Genomic DNA, 23,184 nt, shown 5'->3' with positions numbered 1-23,184 from the left:
TTTTAAAGATTTTTTTTGACAAATATTATACTTTTTAAGGTAGGTTTGAGTGATTTTGTATTCTCTTAAGTGAAAAAGTTACAATACAAAAATAATGAGTTCAAACCATTATGAATTTTTTAAAGATTTTTTTTACAAATATTATACCTTTTTAAGTGTATTTATGTTAGGTACGTCTAAAAAGTAAAAAAATTAGTAATTTGAACCATTCATTTTTTTAGACTAATTGAATAGAATATTTATAAAAAAAATAAAATAAAAATAAAGGTGATATATTTTTGAATAATATTTGTCAGGGTAGTACTGGTCTTAAAATTTTAATGTACGGCACATTTAATTCATTATCATTATAATTGGTGACTTTCCGTTCCCACCAGACACACATCGCTTTCCAATTTCGCTTCCACTAGCTTTGAGTTTGTTTCTAAGCATTTTTTTTTTGGCTAGATAGTTAGCTCTCTCTCTCTCTCTCTCTATATATATATATATATATAAAAGGGACAATGGGAAGGTCACCATGCTGTGAGAATGTGGGGTTGAAGAGAGGGACGTTGTTAAAATTAATGCCATATTTACATTAGATACATTGGATACATTGCATGCAATGGATACATTGAGTTCACACATTCTTTGTATTCATATATTTTTATGTTCATGTATTTTATATTTATTAAGTACATTGTCTAGATTATATTCATGTACCTAGTTAATTGCAAGGTTGTTTAGGTTCATGGATCTTATTTATTGAACTTATGTATAACCTTCTCTATATAAAAGGACGTAAGCCTATGGGCAAAGGATATGAAATAATAAGAGAGAAAAATTCAATACAAAATAATAGTTCATTCTAGAGAGAGCTTTATCAAAAGCTAACAGAAGTGGTATCAGAGCTTTGGTTGGGTCAAGAACAAGCTAGGCGTAGAGATCAGATACAGGAAAATAAGCCCCGAAGAAGAACAAACTGACGTCCATGGCGAATTCCAATAATCAAAATGTATCTACTCCTATCTTTAATGGTGAAAATTTTGATTTTCGGTATGTGAAAATGAGAACTATTTTTGTCTATACGGATCTTTGGGATCTTGTTGAAAATGGGTTTGAGGAACCTGAAGATGAAGGAGCTTTGACAAATCCCGAAAAGAACCAATTAAAAAAGCAAGGGAAGAAGGATTCAAAGGCTCTCTCTCTTTTATTCAACAAGGAGTTTCAAAAGCAATCTTTCCAAGAATTATCAATGCAACAAAAGCAAAGGAGGCATGGGATATTCTTCAAAAAGAGTATAGAGGCAACTTGAAGGTAAGAACCATCAAACTTTAATCATTGAAAAGAGATTTTGAAAATTTAAAGATGAAGGAAATGGAATTGTTGAAGGATTATTTTCTAGGGTTATGGAACTTGTAAACCAAATGAAAATTTATGGGGACAATATTACTAATCAAAGAGTTGTTGAAATTTTTTTGATAAGTTTGCCAAAGAAATACAATCCTATTGTTGCTGTCATTGAAGAAACTAAAGATCTTGCTGATTTGAGTATTGAAGATTTGATGGGTTCAATTAAAACATTTGAGCAAATGTTGAGTAGGCAATCTGAAAAGTCAATTGAAAGTGCCTTTCAATCCAAGCTTAATGTTAGTACCTCTAATTCCCAAGGAAGAGGAAGAAGAAGAAATGCAACCGGAAGAGCGAGAAATGCAAGAGGAAGAGGAAGGTCTAACTTTCAAAGAAAGAAAAATGAAGAGTCCACTCAACAAAAGTGTGGAATTTGCAACCGAAGCAATCATGTTGATAAAGATTGTTGGTTTCGAGGAGAGCCAAAATGTTACAATTGAAACAAATTTGGGCATGTCAAGAAGGACTGCCAAGTCAAGAGCACTCAACAAACTATTTTTTCCGAGGAGCAAGAAAATGAAGGGCACACGTTCTATGCTTGTCATAAGGTATCGGATCAAAACAAGGATGTATGGTTTCTTGATAGTGGATGTAGCAATCACATGTCAGGAGATGAGAGCATTTTTGTGAAAATGGATGCTTCCTCCAGTTCTCAAGTAAAAATGGAAAATGGTGCCTTAGTCCAAATAAAAGGAAAAGGTACTATTGCTATAGAAACCAAGATGGGTACAAGATTCATTTCCGATGTTCTCCTAGTTCCAGATTTGGAGCAAAATTTGCTAAGTGTTGGACAACTTATGGAGCATGGATATCTTGTTCACTTTGAAGACGATTTTTGCAAAATTTTTGACATTGAGGGGGGGGGGGGGGGGAAGCCATGTTGTAGCAAAAATCAAGATGGAGAAGAATAGAAGTTTTCCTCTCATTTTCCAGTATAACAAAAATGCGGTTTTGAAGATGGATGTGATTGATAATTCATGGCTTTGGCATAGAAGATTTGGGCACTTGAATTTTCAAAGCTTGAAGCATCTACAACAAAAGATTATGGTTTTTGGGTTGCCAACCATTCATGAAGTGCAACATATTTGTGAAGGTTGTGCACTTGGAAAGCATCACCGAGAGTCATTTCCAAAGGAGAAAGCATGGAGATCTAAAGCACCATTGGAGCTTCTCCATACTGATGTGTGCAGACCCATGGATACACCAACTCATGGAGGTAACAAGAACTTCATTATCTTTGTTGATGATTTTACTAGAATGACTTGGGTGTATTTCATGAGACAAAGAAGTGAAGTTTTCTCTATCTTCAAGAAATTTCAAAATCTTGTTGAAAGACAAAGTGGTTGTTTGATGAAAGTATTGAGAAGTGATAGAGGTGGAGAATACAACTCAAATGAGTTTATGAAATTTTGTGAAGATATTGGATTGGAAAGGCAATTGACTGTTGGGTACACTCCACAGCAAAATGGTGTGGCAGAAAGGAAGAATCGAACCATAGAGGAGATGTCCAAGTCTATGCTACATGAGAAGGGGCTACCCAAAACTTTTTGGGGTGAGGCCGTGTATACAACAGTTCACTTGATGAATAGATGTCCTACAAAAGCTCTTAAGGACAAAACTCCATTTAAAGCTTGGAGTGGAAGGAAACCATCGGTGAATCACTTGAAGGCGTTTGGTTGTATTTGTTATGCTCATGCTCCAAAAAAATTAAGGCACAAGCTTGATGAAAATAGTAAGAAATGCATCTTTGTGGGTTATAGCTCGAAATCCAAAGGCTATTGACTTTTCAATTTGGATCAAAAGAAGGTGATTATTTGTAGAGATGTTCTCTTTGATGAGAAGGCGGCTTTTGATTGGAAGGAAAAGAAAGTCCAAGATCAAAGCATTGCTTTCAATGAAGAATCGGAAAGTCCCCAAGTTGAAGATGTTGAAACTCTTGAATCTCCACAAAGAGGGTCACCAATTACTAGTTCAGAATCTTCTCCAAGTTCAAGTTCTTCATCTCCAAGGTCAACTCCAAGAAATATAAGGAGTCTTAGTGATGTGTATGCAAGATGCAATTTATGCATTGTTGAACCTAAAATTTTTGAAGAGGCAATTACGGATAAAGCATGGAAGAAATCTATAGAAGATGAAATTCATGTGATTGAGAAGAATAAGATTTGGGAGCTACTGGAGAAACCGAAAGGAAAAGAAATAATTGGTGTGAAGTGGATTTTCAAAACTAAGTTCAATCCAGATGGCTCTATTCAAAAGAACAAAGCAAGACTTGTGGCAAAAGGGTATTCATAACATCCTCGAATTGATTTCCAAGAAACGTTTGCTCCTGTGGCTCGACTTGATACAATTAGAGCTATCATTGCTTTGGCGGCTCAAAAGGGTTGGTTCTTGCACCAACTTGATGTAAAATCAGCATTTTTGAATGGAAAATTAGAAGAAGAGGTGTATGTTGATCAACCTCAAGGCTTTGTTGTCAAAGGCAAAGAAGATAAAGTGTTCAAGTTGAAAAAGGCTTTATATGGCCTAAAGTAAGCACCCTGGGCATGGTATAGTGAAATTGATGCTTACTTCAATGAAAAGGGTTTTCAAAGAAGCAAAAGTGGGCCAACTTTGTACATTAAGAGACAAGGTACAACCGGTATTCTCATTGTTTCACTTTATGTTGATGATTTGGTTTTTACTAGTAGTGATGAAAAAATGATTGAAGATTTTAAAATGGAGATGATGAAGAAATATGAAATGAGTGATTTGGGGCTATTGCATCATTTTTTAGGCATTGAAATCTACCAAAACAATGGTGGTGTTTTTATTTACCAAAAGAAGTATGCTCAAACACTTCTTGAGAAATTTAAAATGAAGAATTGCAAAGCAGTTGCTACTCCCTTGATTGTGAATGAAAAGTTGTCAAAGGAAGATGGAAGCAAAGAAGCTGAAGCATCTTGTTATAGAAGTTTGGTTGGAAGTTTGTTGTACTTAACTGTTACAAGACCGGATATCATGTATGCTACAAATTTATTGTCTCGGTTCATGCACAGTCCAAGCCAAATTCATTTTGGGGTTGCAAAAAGAGTGTTGAGATACATCTAAGGTACACTTGATTATGGAATTTTTTATGAGAAATTTGTTGATACAAAGTTACTTGGATTTTGTGATAGTGATTGGGCCGGATGTGTTGATGATATGAGAAGCACTTCTGGGTATGCATTTTCTCTAGGATCGGGCGTAATTTCATGGTCATCCAAGAAACAACAAACTGTGGCACTATCATCTGCTGTGGCATTTCATTAGAGAAGCTGTGGAAGATGATGAGATTCAAATCAAGTATTGCAAGACTGAAGATCAAGTTGCGGACATCTTCACCAAAGCTCTACCATGGGACAAGTTTGAATTTTTTAGAGAAATGTTGGGTGTCACACAATATGGCATTAAGAGGGAGTGTTAAAATTAATGCCATATTTACATTATATACATTGGATACATTGCATGCAATGGATACATTGAGTTCATACATTCTTTGTATTCATATATTTTTATATTCATGTATTTTATATTTATTAAGTACATTGTCTAGATTATATTCATGTACCTAGTTAATTGCAAGGTTGTTTAGGTTCATGAATCTTATTCATTGAACTTATGTATAACCTTCTCTATATAAAAGGGCGTACGCCTATGGGCAAAGGATATGAAATAATAAGAGAGAAAAATTCAATACAAAATAATAGTTCATTCTAGAGAAAGCTTTATCAAAAGCTAACAGACATGGACACCTGAAGAAGATCAAAAGCTTTTGGCATACATTGAAGAACATGGTCATGGAAACTGGCCTGCCCTGCTTGCAAAAGCAGGTCTGTATATGTATATACTATTATATAAACGTGTATACGTCAATTTGTGTGAACACTGTCTTCATGGCATCTTTTTCTTATTTTGAAAAGTTCATTCATTTCACTCAAACTGTTTATGAAAAAATCAAACTGATTCAAATATTATGGTTTCTCTTCATTTTTTTTCGTTTATAAACTATAAATCTTTACATAAGCATCACGTGTTTACCCACAACTAGAATATATATATATATATATACACACACAAACACAGACAACAACATTTTATATTTTTTTACCCATGGTCTTGTGACTTAATAGTGACATGGAGGTAACACTTAGATGTTTATAAGAGAGAGATTGGACGTTTAATTTTTGCAGAAACTAATCCAACAACTAACAAATGACTTTACTAATAAAAATATTTATAAAAAAAAAGGTTTTTCTTTGGCACTCAACTTTTAAACTAGCTTATTGGCTTAAAACAAGTCTACAAATAAGTTATTGCATAAATAAATTCGTTGGCTTGTCATATTTAATTTTTTTTTATAATAACTTTTTACAATGGCTAAAATTAGTTTTTTGACAAAAATTTGACATGCTAAACAACCCTTATTTATTTAAGAAAATGGGTTGATAAGATCTGCAAAACGATGACTAAGTGATTGGATATATATGTGGATGTAGATATGTTTGATAGTAAATATTGTGGTTGTGGGTGTGGTTGATAGGGTTGCAAAGGTGTGGGAAGAGCTGTAGACTGAGGTGGACAAATTATCTAAGACCTGATATGAAGAGAGGTAAGTTCAGCTTGCAGGAAGAGTAGTCCATCATCCAACTCCATGCTCTACCTTTTTTTTTTTTTTTTTTTTTTTTTTTTTTTTTTTTTTTTTTTGATTGACAAAAGAAAAGACTTTATTGATGATAAGCACATACAGAGTATGAAGAATTACATCAATAAAGAGGAGTTTCGAGCTAAAAAAACTCCAACCTCCCAGTTGGTGAGAGACCAACGAAGAAAAAGAGTGAAACTCAAAAGAGTGTATCTCCAACATCAAAAGACCAACCTCACAATAAGGCAAAGCATGACAACAGAGTGTGCTCCAGGCCTCCTCACAATAAGGACAATAGAGTGTATTTGAAGACTAGCATGAATAAGAGAGTGTATCTCCAAACCATCCAAATTGACCATGAGTGTGCAGCCACAAAGCAATAGCAGACCAGCAGGCATAACCATTCAGCCTTCCCAAAAAACTCCCCTGTGAGAGCTATCCTAATTTACAGCAGCATAATCTGAAGTTGAGAAATTCAACCCATAGAACTATCCTAATTTACAGCAGCTCCACTATCTTTATTCACCAGCACCAAACCAATTGCAACCCAACTGATATACCAGAAACATATCAGCAGTAACAGCATCACAAACAAATCAGCAGCCTCGATGTAGTGCAGAGTCACCTGGGATAGAAGCTGACCAAGAGCAACCTCGCAGAGCAGACCAAACATCAATACAGCAATACAGAGCAGACCAACCAATTGCAAACAATACAGAGCAGACCAAACAGCAATACAGCAATCTAGCAAAACACCATACACAAGTCCAATGTAGCAGACCATAGCAGTTCACCTCCCCATTTTATGAAACAGCAAGACTTAGAGGAACAAAGCAATGCCTCACTACAGTCACTGCTGAGCATAGTAATTCAGAACCAGTAGGCTCTCCAAAACCACCATATTCAGACTGAGGCATGATTCCTATGGCCCAAGCACCTTCTCACCTGATTAAGATTGTAGATCAAGTCATAGGCAGAGTAATCCAAGGTAAAAGCTGACTTGACCAACACTGCAATTCTGACCTTAATGTTTTCACATAAAGCATCAAGAGAGGGTTGCACCCCATTGAACACACAATCATTCCTTTGTTTCCAGATTGACCATAAAATTACCAAAGGAACTACACTCCATATCTTCTTTACCATCTTAGTATGCCTACACCCAGCCCACCAATCCAGCAGGTCCTAAACTGAACCTGGTAAAACCCATTGCAGTCCCCACCAATTAACAAAGTAAGACCAAATCAGCCAAACAAAAGGACAATGGAGTAGTACATAAATAGAAGTTTCCTCCATCTCTTTACAAAAAATACAACAAACATCCACATTGCCGTCAAGTATACCAATCTTTCTTAAGAAACTAGCAGTCTTAATTCTATCCCTCCAAGCTAACCAACTGAAAAATTGAACTCTTCGTGGTGCAGCATTCTTCCACAATGAACTTGAGACCATGCAAGAAGGACCAAAACCTAGTTCAAATCAGTGATAGGTAGAAGAAACACTAAAAACACCAGATGGAGTAGCATTCCATTTCAAACAGTCCGGAACATTTGCTCTGAGCAGAGAGAAGCTGCTGAGGTGGACTAACAGTCTCCTCAGCTTCTCTTCTTCCCAAGCAAAGAGGGGTCTTCTAAAATTAAAAACCCAATTCCCAAAAGCATCTATATTGGAATGGTACAGAGACACAGACCCATCTTTGGCATTTGATAGCAAGTAGAGTCTCAGAAACTCATCTCTGAGGCAAAACCCACCTGACCAGCAATCAATCCAAAATCTAGCTCTCTGACCATCACCAATCAAAACATCTGCATTGCTCCTAAAGAAGTGAAGAAGCTCTGGCCTAGAGGCAACAATGTTGACAATATCACCCTAGATTTTAGACATCTTGCTGACCCTAACTGTTGAAAGGAACCAACCCCTACCTTGCTCAATATACTTTCCACAAATCACCTCCTTCTAGAGGGAATTTTCTTCAGCACCAAACCTCCACTACCACTCTAGTAAGAGACAAATATTCATAACTTTTACTCTACTAACACCTAGCCCTCCAAAGCTTTTACTTTTGGAGACATCCTTCCATTTTACCAAATGCACTTTCCTTCTTAGATCCGAACCACCCCATAAGAAAGCAAATTGTATTCTTTAAATCTCTTTTGTAACCATCTTGGGCATTTTGAAGAGAGAGAGATAAAAAAATAGGCAAGCTCGCAAGGACAGATTTGATCAAGGTCAATCTCCCAGCGAAGGATAGAAATTTTCTCTTCCATGAAGCAAGACGAAGCTTGCACTTATCAATCACAGGCTGCTGTAGACACTCCATTTTTGATCGTCCTCAAGACTTGGATGTGCTTGCAGGTACATCCGATTACAAGTTTGATTGCTCGCTGAGCGCTCAACTCTCGCGACGGAATGCCAGGTTTGCACTTTCCAAACCCTATTTCCATTCTGTCTCATTTTTGGACCATGCCTTGGTCCCTTCATATTGTTGTTTGTGATGGCCTGCCGGCCATAGGGAAAAGGCTGCCGACATTGGATTTGGCCCCACCGGCCATTGATAAGGCTGCCGGCCATCGGTGAGGCACTGTCGGCCACCACTGATGGCCGACGGGACACCTTGTTTTAGCAAATATTATTTTAGATCTTTTGAGCCAGCTATTTTTCACTGAGCCATCCTCCATACACGTATATGGAGGGATGGAGGCCATTTCAAGCTTGTCAGGCAAGCTTTGCATTGCATTGCTCTATATAAGGGGAGGCTCTTCCCCCTTTCCAGAGGTTGACAAAATGTTAGAGACAAAATATCTCTCTCTCTCTGGAATTCTCACACTCTCTCTATCTCTATATTGTGCTTAATAGTGTCTTAGAGTGTATTTTCTCTTCACTTTTGCACTACAATACCTAGTAAAGCACCATCACTTTGTTGCTGAGGTACTCGAGGGTCTTGTTTGGACTCAAAAGGCTGGTTTTGGGTCAGAGGAAGGCTTGCTTTGCTACTGTTCTTCAAGGGTGAGTGTATTCCCCTTTTAAGCTTATCTTTGTATGCCATCTTAGCCACCTTTGCATTTTGTTTTAGGCTTGACTTTCAACTACAAAAAGCTTTATTTTTAAGTGTTTAAAATGTTTGTTTGAGGCCTTGTGGGAGTTAGGGGTGTTCACCCCCTTGTATGCCTTATTTATTAAGCTTTGGTGCCATTCCTTGAAGCTTTTGTAGTGGCCTTTGCATGGCCTTTCTACCACTGAAACTCAAAGGAATTTTAGTGGTGGAAAGGTGTTTTTGAGGTCCAAAATGAGAGGGGGTGGTCCCCTCTCCTCTTGTCTTGCTTCCTTGCCTTGTTGGCTTCGTACTTGAGCATGCTTTTCTACTTCTTTTAAGCTGAGTCCAAGCATATTTTTGTGACTTTTTGGATCTACCATAACTTTTTTTTTGGTTGATTTGGTCATTGGTTGCTTGTTTTTGGTACTTGTAGTGCAATCATGCTCTTTGGCCTAACATGCTTCATGCTTTGATTCATCATTCTAGCATGTGTATGCTCTACTCCAGCACATTTTTATCTTTGATTTAACATGCTTTAGGTCTGATTTGAGTGATTTTGGTCATGCATGCCTTGCTTTGTATGGCTCTAGTGTGATTGGCCTTGCTAGCCTTCAGCTTTGAGAACTCTAGCATGTCACATTTGAGCTTTTTGCATGGCATGGCATCATTTGGCATGTTATTTCAGATCATATACCTCTGCCATATTCTTGCATTTATCGCCCTTTTGTTATGCTTTAGGGTTGACCCTTATGCTTCACTTATAAGCCTATATGTATGCATACTTGCCTAAGCTTTGGGGCTAGCATCTCAGCATGTTTTTGGTGTTACTTTGCCATGTTACAACTCTGATTTTTGTTGGTAGAGTCACCTCTTACTTGGTTTTGGTATGTGTAGTGTAATCCCACTCATTGGCTCTGCATGCATCATGCTTCATGCCTCCCATTATAGCTTGTTTTGGCTACCCTTCATCATGTTTCTAGCATTGGTTTGGCCTGCCTTAGGACTATTTGAGTGATCTTGGTCCTTCGGGGCTTGCTTGATATGGCTATGGTGCAAGTACCTTAGCTAGTCTTAAGTTTTGAGCACCGTATTATGTTTGTGATGATTGCATGTTTGGGCATTGTTTAACATGTTATTTTAGAGTGTATACATGTGTCATGTTCTTACTTCTTTCACTCCTTGAGAGCTTTTGAGAGTTGTGTTTAATGCCTAGATTGCGAGCCAATGCATGAGCATGTTGTTGTAGCTTTTGGTGCTTCATTTCCAGCAGGATTTTGCCACTGTTTTGGCATGCATGGGGTCTGTTTGGTGTTGGTTTAGTCCATCGAGCATTGCTTTGCATGATTCTAGTGTTGTGTCTTTCACTAGCTTTTAATGCTTAAGTGTTCTAGTATGTTGTGCATGAGTGTTTGCATATTAGAGTCTTACATTTCATGCCAAGATTAGCATGTTGTTTGCATGTCATGTTGCTTGCTTTGCATTGTGTTCAATCGGATGTTGTGTTGAACACAAGTGTAGACGCGCCCGAACGTCCTAGGAGGGAATCCCGTTTTGTTCTTTTGGGCTTACTACAGTTCATGACTCAATGTCACGGTCCTGCATCTAATCTCGCAGAGTGCAATGCAAGACCGATGAATCATCAAAGAGTCCAAATCCGACAAATTGTTTTGAAAAATTAATTTTTAGAAAGAAGTGCCAAACATGGACTGTTTTGCCAGATACAGAGTCGCCACCTAAATATTTTATTTTGGGGGAATTTAGGAAACCTTGACTCGTGCCTAAGGCCACGTGTCCGTCATCACCAGAGTTGCCTCGGCTCGAGAAGTTGGTTACGATTGGGGAAGGTCACTTCGTGAGCACCCCCGCTCGCTTGATCGAAGATTGGCCTCTACTAACCATGATATCGAGTTTTGAAAACATTATGTGTTCTTATTCCGGTTATTAACCTAGAATTACTATGTGATGCGCACAACATACAAGTATAGCCTAGATTGCCTGATTTGGATCAAAGCATCGCATATCCGTTTGTTTTGAAAATGGATTGAAATTTGCTACTCGCAAGTAGGCTAAAAACACGGGTTTCGACGAATTATTCCAATTCAAGCAACGCAACCTTCACCCACAGGCATTCAGACAGTTTATATCACGTAAGCAGATAGCCTCATGGTAAGCATGCTATCATGGCAAAAATCACACTCATGTAAGATGCTAAAGCATAAAAACTTACCTAGTACTCCAAGCCAAAACAAGAAACTAGTTAGGAATCATGCATGATCCTAGTTCATGTTAAAATGGCTAATGCAACACATGCAAAATGCAACTAAAATAGGCCCAGCTATTCTAAGAATGGCATGTGAAATGTGGCAACTCGATACACGTATTCAAGTTGGAATTGAAACACGATGCAATTAGCATGATGCGCCGAGCCCGGTGCATGCAAAACAGATGAATGATGCAAACATGCGAGCATAAGTTTGCTAATTGAAACATGTCCTAAACTAACCATCAAAAGCTAGTAAATAAAAGGGAGAAAGACGTGGGGTTGGAAGACATTCACACACGCACGCACACTTATTACAAATTTGCCCTCTCTCGGAGGGTCCAAAAGAATAATACAAACCAAATAAATAATTAACTACTCTAGCTAATAAATTATTACAGACCCTTAATTAATTAACAAATTAATTACAAAATAGACTAAGTATGAGTTTCAAAAGGCCGCCGCAGCTCCGCCACGAAATGATTGGATGATGCATGCTCAATTTGTCTTGCTCGGAAACTCGTTGCCATGCCACTGTTGCCTCTGTTAGCACTGTTCTGCACCTCTGAAAGCTGTGAAAATACTTGTGATGCTTTTGGAACACTCCCATAGCATCGTGGGATGTCACCGGCCATAATGCAAGTCCACCAGCCACTGGAATACAGTTATCAAACAAAAGTGGAACCACCGGCTAGACTTTGGTAGCCGGCCGGCACTGAAAGTGGCCGACCAGCTATTACTTCCTGCAGAACACTGGTTTTGCAGCAGTAGAGGACAGACAGTGCATGGCAAGGTATTTTCAAGGCAATGTGTGCATAGCCACTCTCCCTATCATGCAATCAACTCAAGGGAGCATGGCTCTCAGTCCTCGGGCCACCAATCACGCATTTCGATGCATGATGGCCAAAGGTGCCAAGTTTGTAAATCAATATAAAATGAATGCAACGAAAACAAATGAATGCTACACACTCTATCATGTTGGGATCAAGAGTGTCGGCGACTGAGGATTGAGGCATATTTCGTCACTTTAAGTACGAACACACCTCATACATCATGTTTGGTTTGACACCCCAAACCAAACACAATGCAATGCATGTATGCAATATGGCTCAAATATGCAAAATGGTTCAAGTATGCAATATGGGGCTAAGTTAGCAAAGCATGCCAAATGCGATGCAACCTAAACATGCAAATGTAAAATGTGCCAAGCATGCAAGATACAATGCAATGTAACCTAACATGCAAGCTAAGCCAATGTAACAAGAACATGCAAACATGATATAATGCAAGCATGCAAATGATGTAACAAGATGCAACATGCCAAACATGCAACTATGTACAAGGGTGGGCTTAAACCGAAATGGGAGGCCTCAGCCATGCCCCAAAATAGTGGCCAAAATACCAAAATTAAGACACCAATATGCAAGATAAACATGCACACATGTTGGTTCATCAACTAGGCCACAATGCACAACCTTCAAACATGAGCGAGATGTGATAAATATAAGGATATGGCATTATAATAAACTCTGAAATCACATGAAGAATGATGCCAAATCGACTACACAATGCAAACATGGCATGTTCATGGAGTTAAGGTTCAAAGATAGCTACGGGACTTGAACCATGACTATGTCAACCAAGCCCCAAATGGTCAAAGCAACCAAAACAGTCCCAAGGCAGACCAAAATGAAGCTAAAACTCATATGGAATAAAGCCAAAACATGCTGTAGAGAAGGGCACAAAACAAGACGCATACAAGGCCCAAAAGGGCAAATGCATTACACCTCTTACAACCAAACATGACATGACTTAGGCAAATAAAATTAGAGTTATAATACACAAAAACAAACCCCAAAACCCGATGAGAAGGTCTTCCAAAGACCAAATCATGGAGGCACATGCAATGGTCCAAATAAGGAGCATGAAACAACAACTCTCCAAAGTATAGAATAGGTGGTAAATGCAAGTGTGTGGCCACAAAACATGGACTGAATTATGATGACAAGTGATGCCAAATCACTGAAATAGCTCAAATGAAGCATGCTAATGACTCACACACCCAAAGCCAACAAGCTTGAATGCAAAGAGGCTATATAAAGCATGGCAAGCATGACCAAATTGACACCAAATAGAACTTAAACATGTTAAAACATGACTAAAAACTTCACAAAGTGAAGCCGAAACATGGAAGCATGAGGGCCTAATGCATGATACATGTTATAACAATAAAGGGGATTACAAAGCAAGTGTATGATGCATGCAATAAGCCATCAAACCAACATGGAACAGAGGTCTAACATGATAAAATAACACCAAATATCCTCTGAAATGGAGTCAGATATAGCTATGCACACATGCTACCTTTATGAGCCCTAAATGCAAGCAAATGAGACACAAAGGGAGAGGGGTGTCCCTCCCCTATACATGACCTCAAAACCACTTCTCCACCACTGAAAATCCTTTGGATTTCAGTGGTGAGAAGGTTAAAATAAAGGGGTCCCAAAGCTCAAAGAGAAAGGCACAAAAAGAGGCCAGACAAGGCCTAAGAGGGGGTGGACAACCCCAAACACAAAAGAGACCTTAATGAAACATCTTAAACATGAAAAATTAGAACTTTTATCAGTTATACACAAAGCTCAAAACAACATGCAAGATAGGTTAAAAGCTTGTACAAAAATGGGGAATATAAAGCAATAGTGCTCACCCTTGAAGAACACTTCAAGAACACCAACCCCAGCCCCTTCCTCTGATCAAAACCAACCTAAAAACTCTGAAACCAGTCCATCAACACCTCAGTAACCGAAGTATGGTGTAACACTAGGTGCCTTAGTGCAAAAATAGGAACAAAAATACACTTTTGACCACTATTACACACACAATCTAGAGAGAGGGGGAGATATATATATATAGATATAGAGAGAGAGAGAGAGAGAGAGAGAGAGCTATATGTGATATATATCTCTGATATATATCTGATTTGCTCAACCCCTCTAAAGGAGAAGGGAGGCCCTCTTTTACAGAACAAAACAAGGGCCTAAGCTTCTTGGAGAAGCTAAGACAAAGGGGTCAAGCTTCCTCAAGAAGCTAGAACAAAGGTTCAAGCTTCTTGGGGAAGCTAAGACAAAGGTCCAAGCTTCTTGAGGAAGCTAGAGCAAAGGGTTCAAGCTTCCTCAAGAAGCTAGAGCAAAAAGGTGCAAAGGGTGTAAATCCTCTATACACGTGTATGGAGGACAGGTACGTGTGCTCCAGCTGGCACAGCTGGCATGCACAATGCCTAAAAAAGGAAAAAAAAGAAGCCCTGGCCAGAAAATATGGCCGATTGACCAAACAAACGGCCGACCGACCAAAAACAATGCTGACCGGCCATAACCAATGGCCGGTAGCAACAAAACAGGGCCGGTGGCCTCAAGCCAAGGCCGGTGAGGTGTGGGGATGACTAACAAGCCATTCTTTGCCCTTTGAAGCAAAAACACAAGTGTTTGGTCCATGACCAAGCACAAAACACCCAAGTTAGGAGATCTTGAGGTAAGGCGCGTAGCCGAGACCTCCGAGAACTCAAAACGAACACGAACATGGATGATCACCGAGTGTTCAAGCGGTGACGTCCAAGTCTTGAGGACGGTCAAAAATGGGGTGTCTACAACAAGGTGGATTAGTTCATTCCATACTTGAAGTGATGAAGTGAGCCAATCTCCCTTGGTCTCCATTGCCTTTGATCTCTCATGATAAGGAGATGGTCTAAGTGTCTTATTTGTCATGCGTTTATTGATTTTGTACATGTTGGATCTTTGGCCATCATGCATTGAGATGCTTGATTGATGGTTTTGGATCCAACGGTGCCTCTCCCTTGATGTTTTGAGGTGATATGGAGGGGTATGGTACATATATGTCCTTAGGAGACCCTCAATTTCCTCTCTTTTGAGCTCTGTTGCAGAATGGAGTTTCAGTACATCAATGTCCGGTAGTGCCTTATTGATGGGTGGCACCTCTTTATCGGTAGCCGGCACTGCACATCCTTGGCCGACAGGAGGGTTGGCAGTCACCATTCATGGCTGGCAGGCCACTGGTGCATTCCCCAGCAATGATTTGGTAAGGTTCAGCAGCAAGTTCTTGAGGACACCCTACAAACAGAGCCTCTGAAAGAGCAAACCGGAAGGTGTTTCGAGGAGAGAAACCGAGTGCGAGCATGCATCCTTTTCTTCTTCAAACAGAGCTGGAGCAGCTTAGTTTAAATGTTTACTTGTTAGTTAGCATTTGTTTTTTGCAACTTAATTAATTTGTTAATTAGTTAAAGTGATGTAATAATTAGTTGTAGCTAGTTATTCAATTCGGTTGTGTAATAATTAGTATAATTAGCTTAATTAGATTAATTGCTTAGCTTACCTTGGATTAGCTTAGCTCGTATTCGGACCCTCCATCGAGAGGGCAAATGCAGTAATAAGGGTGCGTGCGTGTGTGCATGTCTTCCAAGCCCCATTTCTTTCTCCCTTTTACTTATCAGCTTTTGATGGTTAGTTTAGGGCATTTTTCAATTAGCATACTTTATGCTTTTCATGCGTGCATCATTCATTTGTCTTGCATGCACCGCGCTCAGCGCATCATACAAACTGCATCGTATTTCAATACCTATTTGAATACGTGTATCAAAGTGTTGCATTCATATGCCATCTTAGATTGCCGAGCCTACTTAGTTGCATTTTTGCATGTGTTGCATTAGGCATTTTAACATAGTTAGGATCATGCATTATTTCTAACTAGTTTTCTGCTTTGACTCGGAGTACACTGTAAGTGTTTATGCTTTAGCATCCTTGCATGTGTCTAAGCGATTGTCATGTTTAGCATGCTTGCCATGAGGCTATGTGCTTAAATGATTAACTACATGAATGCCCATGGATGAAGGCATCATTACTTGAATTGGAACAATTCATCAAAATGTGAGTTTTAAGCCCACTTGAGGGTGGCAAATCCGCATCTTAGCCTACTTGTGAGCAGTATTTTCAAACCATTTTCGAAAAACAAACATGAGATGTTTTGTTCCAATTCTTGCAATTGAGTCTATACTTGTATGCTGTACACATCACATAGTAAGTTAGCCAATAAACCGGAATAAGAACACATGAGGTTTTTAAAACAACATATCATGTTTAGTAGAGGTCGATCTTTGATCGGGCGAGCGGGGGTGCTCACTTCAGGACCTTCCCCTCTCATACCCAAGTTCCTAAGCCGAGGCAACTTTGGTGATGATGGACACGTGGCCTTAGGCATGAGTCAGGATTTTCTAAATTTTTCACAAATAAAATATTTAGGTGGCGACTCTGTAATCTGGAAAAGTAATCTATGTTTGGCACTTTCTTGATTAAAATTGATTTTTTCAAAACCAATTGCCGGATTTGGACTCTTTGGTAATTTATCAGTCTTACATTGCACTTTGTGAGATTAGATTCAGAACCGTGACAGGAGTCCGAACTGTAGTAGCTAGAACCCAATCCGCGCCCTCTCCGAAAGGGGGGTGCGCAGAGGGAGTTCGGGCGGTCTACAGCTGCCAAGTTCTTCTCCAACTTGGGCTGGCACCTAATGGTAGACCCAAGTACTTAAGAGGCAAGATTTGATGATGACAATTCAAACTTGCAGCGAACTCTTGGCCCAGCTCAACAGGAATTCCCACCCCACAAACCACGCTCTTATTGTAGTTAATCCTAAGACCTGATACAATTTCAAAGCACCTCAGGATTCTTTTTATATTGGCTACTTCCCCTCCCCCCCCCCCCCGGCGGTTTAGCTTCGCAAAACAAAATAGTATCATCTGCAAATTGTAAATGGGTAAGCCTAAGACCACTTGAGCCTACAGAGGCCCCTCTGATTAGACCCAAATGCTTGGCTCTTTCCAGCAAAATGTTGATGGTTTCAACCACAATAATAAACAGGAATGGTGACAGTAGATCTCCTCTCCTCAACTCCATGCTCTTCTTGGCAACAGGTCTGCAACCCTAAACCATTTTCTTATAAAATGTTTCTAATCACTATCCATGATCAGTTCATGCACTAATTCCTCAACTCCTTTTTTCTTTTTCTTTTTCTTTTCCTTTATTTTATTTTATTTTTTTTATATATTCAATGATAAATTTGAATATAAAAGATCATACATAATATTGTATTTTATTTATATTTATTTACTTAAAAAAAGATCGTCATATTACTATTGTTTGCCACCCCATTCATACTGTGTATATATTTCGTATAAAAACATGTATGCTTAACATTTTTGTTCTATACTACAGCAGTAATGATATCATATTGTGTGTTGCTCATTCATTTTCTATTTTATTTTATTTTATTTTATTTTTTTTGTGTATACATAAAAATAAAATTTTCATACAAAAATATATATCAGTGGTGTTGTACATTTTTTGTTAACTAGTGCACAATAAAAAATATACAAATATTTTAAATTTTATGAATAAATATTTTTGTAACACTTGTGCTGTGGAGCTGTTGGTTGCTTGCTGCTGCAAGTACTAGTTTGGGTTATGATTGCCCTATTTTTGTATGTAAATGGGTGCTCTTTCGGTGTTGTTGCTGAGTTGTCATTTGTTTTTGTGCTTCTGGGTGGTTTCTCAACAACCTTGCCATGATGTTTGCATATGATTAGGTTTGTTGTTCAGTGTCAGTCTAATGTGGAATCGATTTTTCTTGCTATAATACTTGTTGCACCCTTTTTCTTTTTCTCATTATTGATGTATTATCCTCTTGTAAGTTTGATTTTCATTTTCTTTGTGGATCAAGAAAACACTTGTTCTTCTGCATACGAAGTATTGTCCAAATTGTACGATATACGATATTTTACCATATGAAAAAAAGATACATGACGGACTCATATCATATGTTTCTTGTCTTGCTAAAGATTGTGATCTAATGAGGAGTTACAAGACAATTTTTAACTACTACAAAAATACTCGAGGTATTCCTCATGACTTTTTATAATACCTTTTTTCCTTTTTTCTATAAATTAATTAGCTAAAAATAAATAAATACTAGGGCATAATGGTTTGCTAAACATTGCTTTTGAGAGATCAAAAAAGGAAAATACTATTTTTAAAATTTTAATATAAAATTCTTTATTAAAATTATATACTAATGACATTTTTATAAATATCTCTCTTTAATAAATATTTTATTTTAAAATATAAATTATATATATATATGTATATATATTTCTGTTTATATAACATAACTCACGAAAAAGAAAGAAAAGGATCATGATCTAAACACGAAAATGAGAAAGATGATGTAAACACATGAATTATATGCATATTTTTTGTTTGTTTGTTAACACAATGTATTAAATAATTAATTAATTAACCATTGTCACTCACTCATGGAGAAGTGATTTGGAGCCACATTGTGTCCTACGTGTGTTATAATTGGTAGACAAAGTGAAATTCACAATTTTATATTAAGTGATTGAAGAGTAACAGTGAGTATAGTAATTTGTGAATGGTCAATGATATGACCACATAATATTCTATATCACTAAATAATTTTTCCTCACTCATATGTATCATATCAGAGCAGTGTCTATTCAAAGGAACCACTGTCCTCTAACATACAGAGCAGTCGAATTTATGAACAAATGTTTACTACACGAAGCGTACATTCACATCTATGGCCTACCATATATAGTTTACTGCTGTGAAGCTATACTACAGGGTACATCTTATTTATACTATTATTAGTACTAAACTTGTTTTATTTTATTTTTTATTTTTTGTCAATTGATTGAAGAAAAATCATAAATATAATCTAGAGTTCTATACACATGATCATAAAATATTACTAAAACGGAACACCCAAACAAACCGAGTAAAGGGCAAACAATAGATGACTGAGAATTAGAGAGAAGTTTGTCTCTAAATTCAATTTTTGGTGTGATGAGTCACACTTAGAATTAATCTGATTGGCATATTTTGACATATTTATTTTTGGAAACATTATGCAAACAAATTTTTCTTTCAAGACTAGTACATCTTTACTAATACTTATAAGAAAAAATTTAAGTTTTGTTCTTTGTATAATATTACTCATTCATATTCTAAATGCATAGTATAACTGTTCTATTTAATAATAGTGTGAGAGTATATTTGATTTATATTTAGATGGTCTGCCATAGCAACTCACTTGCCCAAGAGAACGGACAATGAGATCAAAAACTATTGGAACTCACATCTCAAGAAAAGATTAACCAAAATGGGTATCGATCCAGTGACTCATAAGCCCAAGAGTGACTCCCTCAACCCTAGCCAACTAAAAGTTGCCACCACCCTCAGCCACATTGCTCAGTGGGAGAGCGCTCAACTTGCAGCCGAGGCTAGAGCTGCTAGAATCGTCCGAGAATCCACCCTCCTCAGATCCTTCTCTTCTTCTTCAGCTTAACTTATCCTCAACAAAGCTAATGCTCTGCCACCACTACCACCACTACCACTATCGCTACAACCCCTATGTCTGGATGTACTGACAGCATGTAAAGGGGCATGGCTAATGACACTACTCAAAGAAAATGGCTCCACCATCACCGGAACTCTAGAGGCGCCGACATCAACATTGAATTTCTCGGATAAACAACTTTTGATCCCTAACTTGGGAAAATCAAACAACAACATTGTAGAAGTCAAAGAAAGTATGGACAACACAGTTCTAGTTCCAAATTTCATGGAAGGGCTTATAGATCTTTTGATTGAAAATAGCCATGACCACCTTGATCCCGACCTTAACGATTTCAAAGAGAACAATAATTATTGGAATAACATATTGAATTTGGTCAACTCTACTTCTCCATCAATTGGTTCACCAGTGTTCTAAATGATGAGCAACAATGATTAATGTTAATTAACAAGTTGTGTGTGAGCTGAATTCTCTATTTTAATATCTCTGTTTTTTATTTTCTAATTAAATGTACGATCATGTCACAAGATTTTTATAAAATTCTCACCAAATCAGATGGGTGAGACACCCCATTTTTAACGGCCCTTACAACTTAGACGTCGTCGCATGCACACCCGATGATGAGTTTATATGCTCGCTAAGTGCTCAAAATCCTCAACGGAATGTCACAGCTTTGAGGCTTTCCAAACCTGCACACTTGTTGCCTCATTCTTGGACCAAACCTTGGTCTTTCAAGCCAACAGCTTCTGGTGGCTTGCCAGCTACCTTTTTAGGCTGCCGGCCATCACTTTTTGGCTGCCGGCTACTCATGTGGCTCGCCGGCCACCAGTGATGGCCGGCTGGCCAACAGTCTCTTTTGCAGACATTTTGTGATAGTTGTGTCAGTTGTTTGCACAATGCATACATCTTCACCCACGTGTAGGGCTGGATATCCTTGCAGGGAATTCATGTTTTCTATATATATAGGGCCTCCCTCTCATGTTTTAAGGTTGGAAACATTTTAGATCAAAAATTTTCCTCTCTCTCTACAATTCTCTCTTTCTCTGGAAAATTCCTACACTTTTGCCTATAAATCCTTAACCTTTGCCTATACACCCTTAACCAAATCTTCTCATCTTTGAGCTGAGGTATTTTTGAGCTTAGTTTAAACTCTTGAAGGGTATGTTGTCTTAGTTTTGTTTCTTGAATTATTTCTTCTCTTCAAGAGGTATAAGGCTTTGCCTATTTGCTTGCTTTTTCTACTATTATTCTTGCAATTTTCCAACTGTTTTTGGGCTATAAAAGCTTTATATTTTTCGGTTGAAGCTTAGGTTCTAAGGCCAATAAGGGCTGAGGGGTGTTCCATCCTTCTTTGTACCTTCTTTTGGAAGTCTTTGCCCTTGTGTTTGCTACCCTTGTACTATCATTTTCTAAGCTTTTAAACACTGATTTTTAAACCTTTTTCAGTGGTCAAAATCATGTTTTGAAGTCCAAATTTTGAAGGGTTAGCCTCCCCTCCTTGTGTCTTGATCACTAACCTAGTTTGTGCCATGTTTTAACATATTAATCTAGACTTTTTTAGCTTAATTCCAGTATATTTTAGGACTGTATTAGACCTGCTTTAGCACTATTTTTGAGTGGTAGTTGCACTTGAGCTTTGCTTTGCATGCTTATAGTGTAATTGTCCTCATGAGCGTGGCATTTTAGGCCTTAGATACTATCTTCTTTGAGTTGATAGCATTTATTTACGCTTTTCTCACTCATTTTCAGTACTAACAATCTCTGCAACCTCCCTCCTTTCTTGGCTTTTGTTTTTCTTTGAGAGTTGTTTCAAGCATCTTGTTCTTTTAAGCATGAGATTGAGGTTTCCGTGCTTAATAGTTTAATCCCTTTTAGGGATTCATTATCAATGGCATGACATCTCTTTCATGTCTTAAGTTAACTCTTGGTTTGGCACTTCACTCCATTAGAGGACTTTAACTCACCCTTTGGACTCAAGTGATTAAAGAATGGTTAGTAATTTAAAATGGAGTAATTAAAATGGAACTAAAATGGTGCAAGATAATAAGTGTTATGTTCAATCGGACGTTAATTGAACACATGAGAGCTTAAGGCATTTCATACTCATTAGTGATGAAATGGTTCAAGTTTCCAAGGTCACCACCTCCTTTGATCAACTCATGAAAGGGAGGGGTAAGAGTCTCATTTTGTTGCATTCATTGAACTTACACACTTTGGTTCATATGCCACCATGCAATGAAATTACTTGAGTTGGTGGTTTGCAAACGAAATTCATTACTCCTTTGATTTGCCCATGAAAAAGAGGGGTGAGTTGTGAAAACAAACCCTTGAAAATACCTTGTGCATGCCCTATTTGTTTTCTGTTGTAGCAAGGTGAACTGGGCAACAGTGGCCGGTAGGCCACTTTCCATGGTCGGCAGATGGCCAGCAGACCACCTTTGATGGCCGGCCGGTTATCACTGGTGGCCGCCAACCCTCATCACTGGCCGGCCAGCCACTGATGCAAAATTCAGCAGTGTGTTTATGAGGCAAAGCAGAGTTATTCTGGAAGTGGGCAGCAGTGTATGTGTTCTATTGTGCAACAGATGCTCTCCGGAAGCAAAACAGTGGCTTTTCGGGTGGAAACCGAGCACGTGCATGAGCATTCTTCGCATTCCGAGCTTGTTCAAGGTTAAATATTTAGATTAAATATTTGTTATAATTAATTAGTTAAAGCTAGTCCATTTTGTAACGTGTTATAATAATTAATTCACTAGAATAATTAGTTAATTACTTCGGTTTGTAATAATTAGTTAAGTAGTTTAGCTAATTTCATTTGTTTTGTAATAATTAGCTTAGCTTTAATTAGTTAGTTAATTAGCTTAGTTTATTCGAACTCTCCTTCGTGAGAGTGCAATGTAATAATGTGTATGTCTTCCAACCCCACGTCTTTCTCCCTTTTATTTACTAGCTTATGATGATTAGTTTAGGGACATCATGTTTTGTTTACCATACTTCATGTTTGCATCCACTTGTATTGCATGCATCGAGGCTCAGTTCATCATTCTAACTGTATTGTTAGTTTGATATATTTATTTGAATACGTGCTTAGACCGCATGCTATTTAATCGATTCATATGCCATATTAAGTAATCGAGCCTATTTAGTTGCATGTCGCATGTATTGCATTAGTCATATTGCATAAGTTAGGATCATGAATTTTTCTAACTCTTTTGTTTATTTTGGCTTGGAGTATTAGGTGAGCCTTTACTCGCTTTAGCATAATTACATGAGTGTTGATGTTGCCGTATTTAGCATGTTTTCCATGAGGCTAACTGATTAAATGATAAATTGCTTGAATGCCTGTGGATGAAGGCTTGTTGTTTGAATTGGAATAATTTGAGTAATGTTTTTATGCGA

The 23,184-nt window shown here is 37.9% G+C and overlaps 1 pseudogene; it reads left to right on the top strand.

Moving 5' to 3' along the window:
- Nucleotides 1-503: 503 nt before the first annotated feature.
- LOC114256308 (transcription factor MYB106-like) lies at nt 504-19,776 on the top strand (annotated as a pseudogene).
- Nucleotides 19,777-23,184: the final 3,408 nt, after the last annotated feature.

Source organism: Camellia sinensis, chromosome 11 (assembly GCF_055761805.1).
Source record: "Camellia sinensis isolate YWXY chromosome 11, ASM5576180v1, whole genome shotgun sequence".
Taxonomy (NCBI): Eukaryota; Viridiplantae; Streptophyta; class Magnoliopsida; order Ericales; family Theaceae; genus Camellia; species Camellia sinensis.
This window is presented reverse-complemented; position numbering and strand designations above follow the sequence as displayed.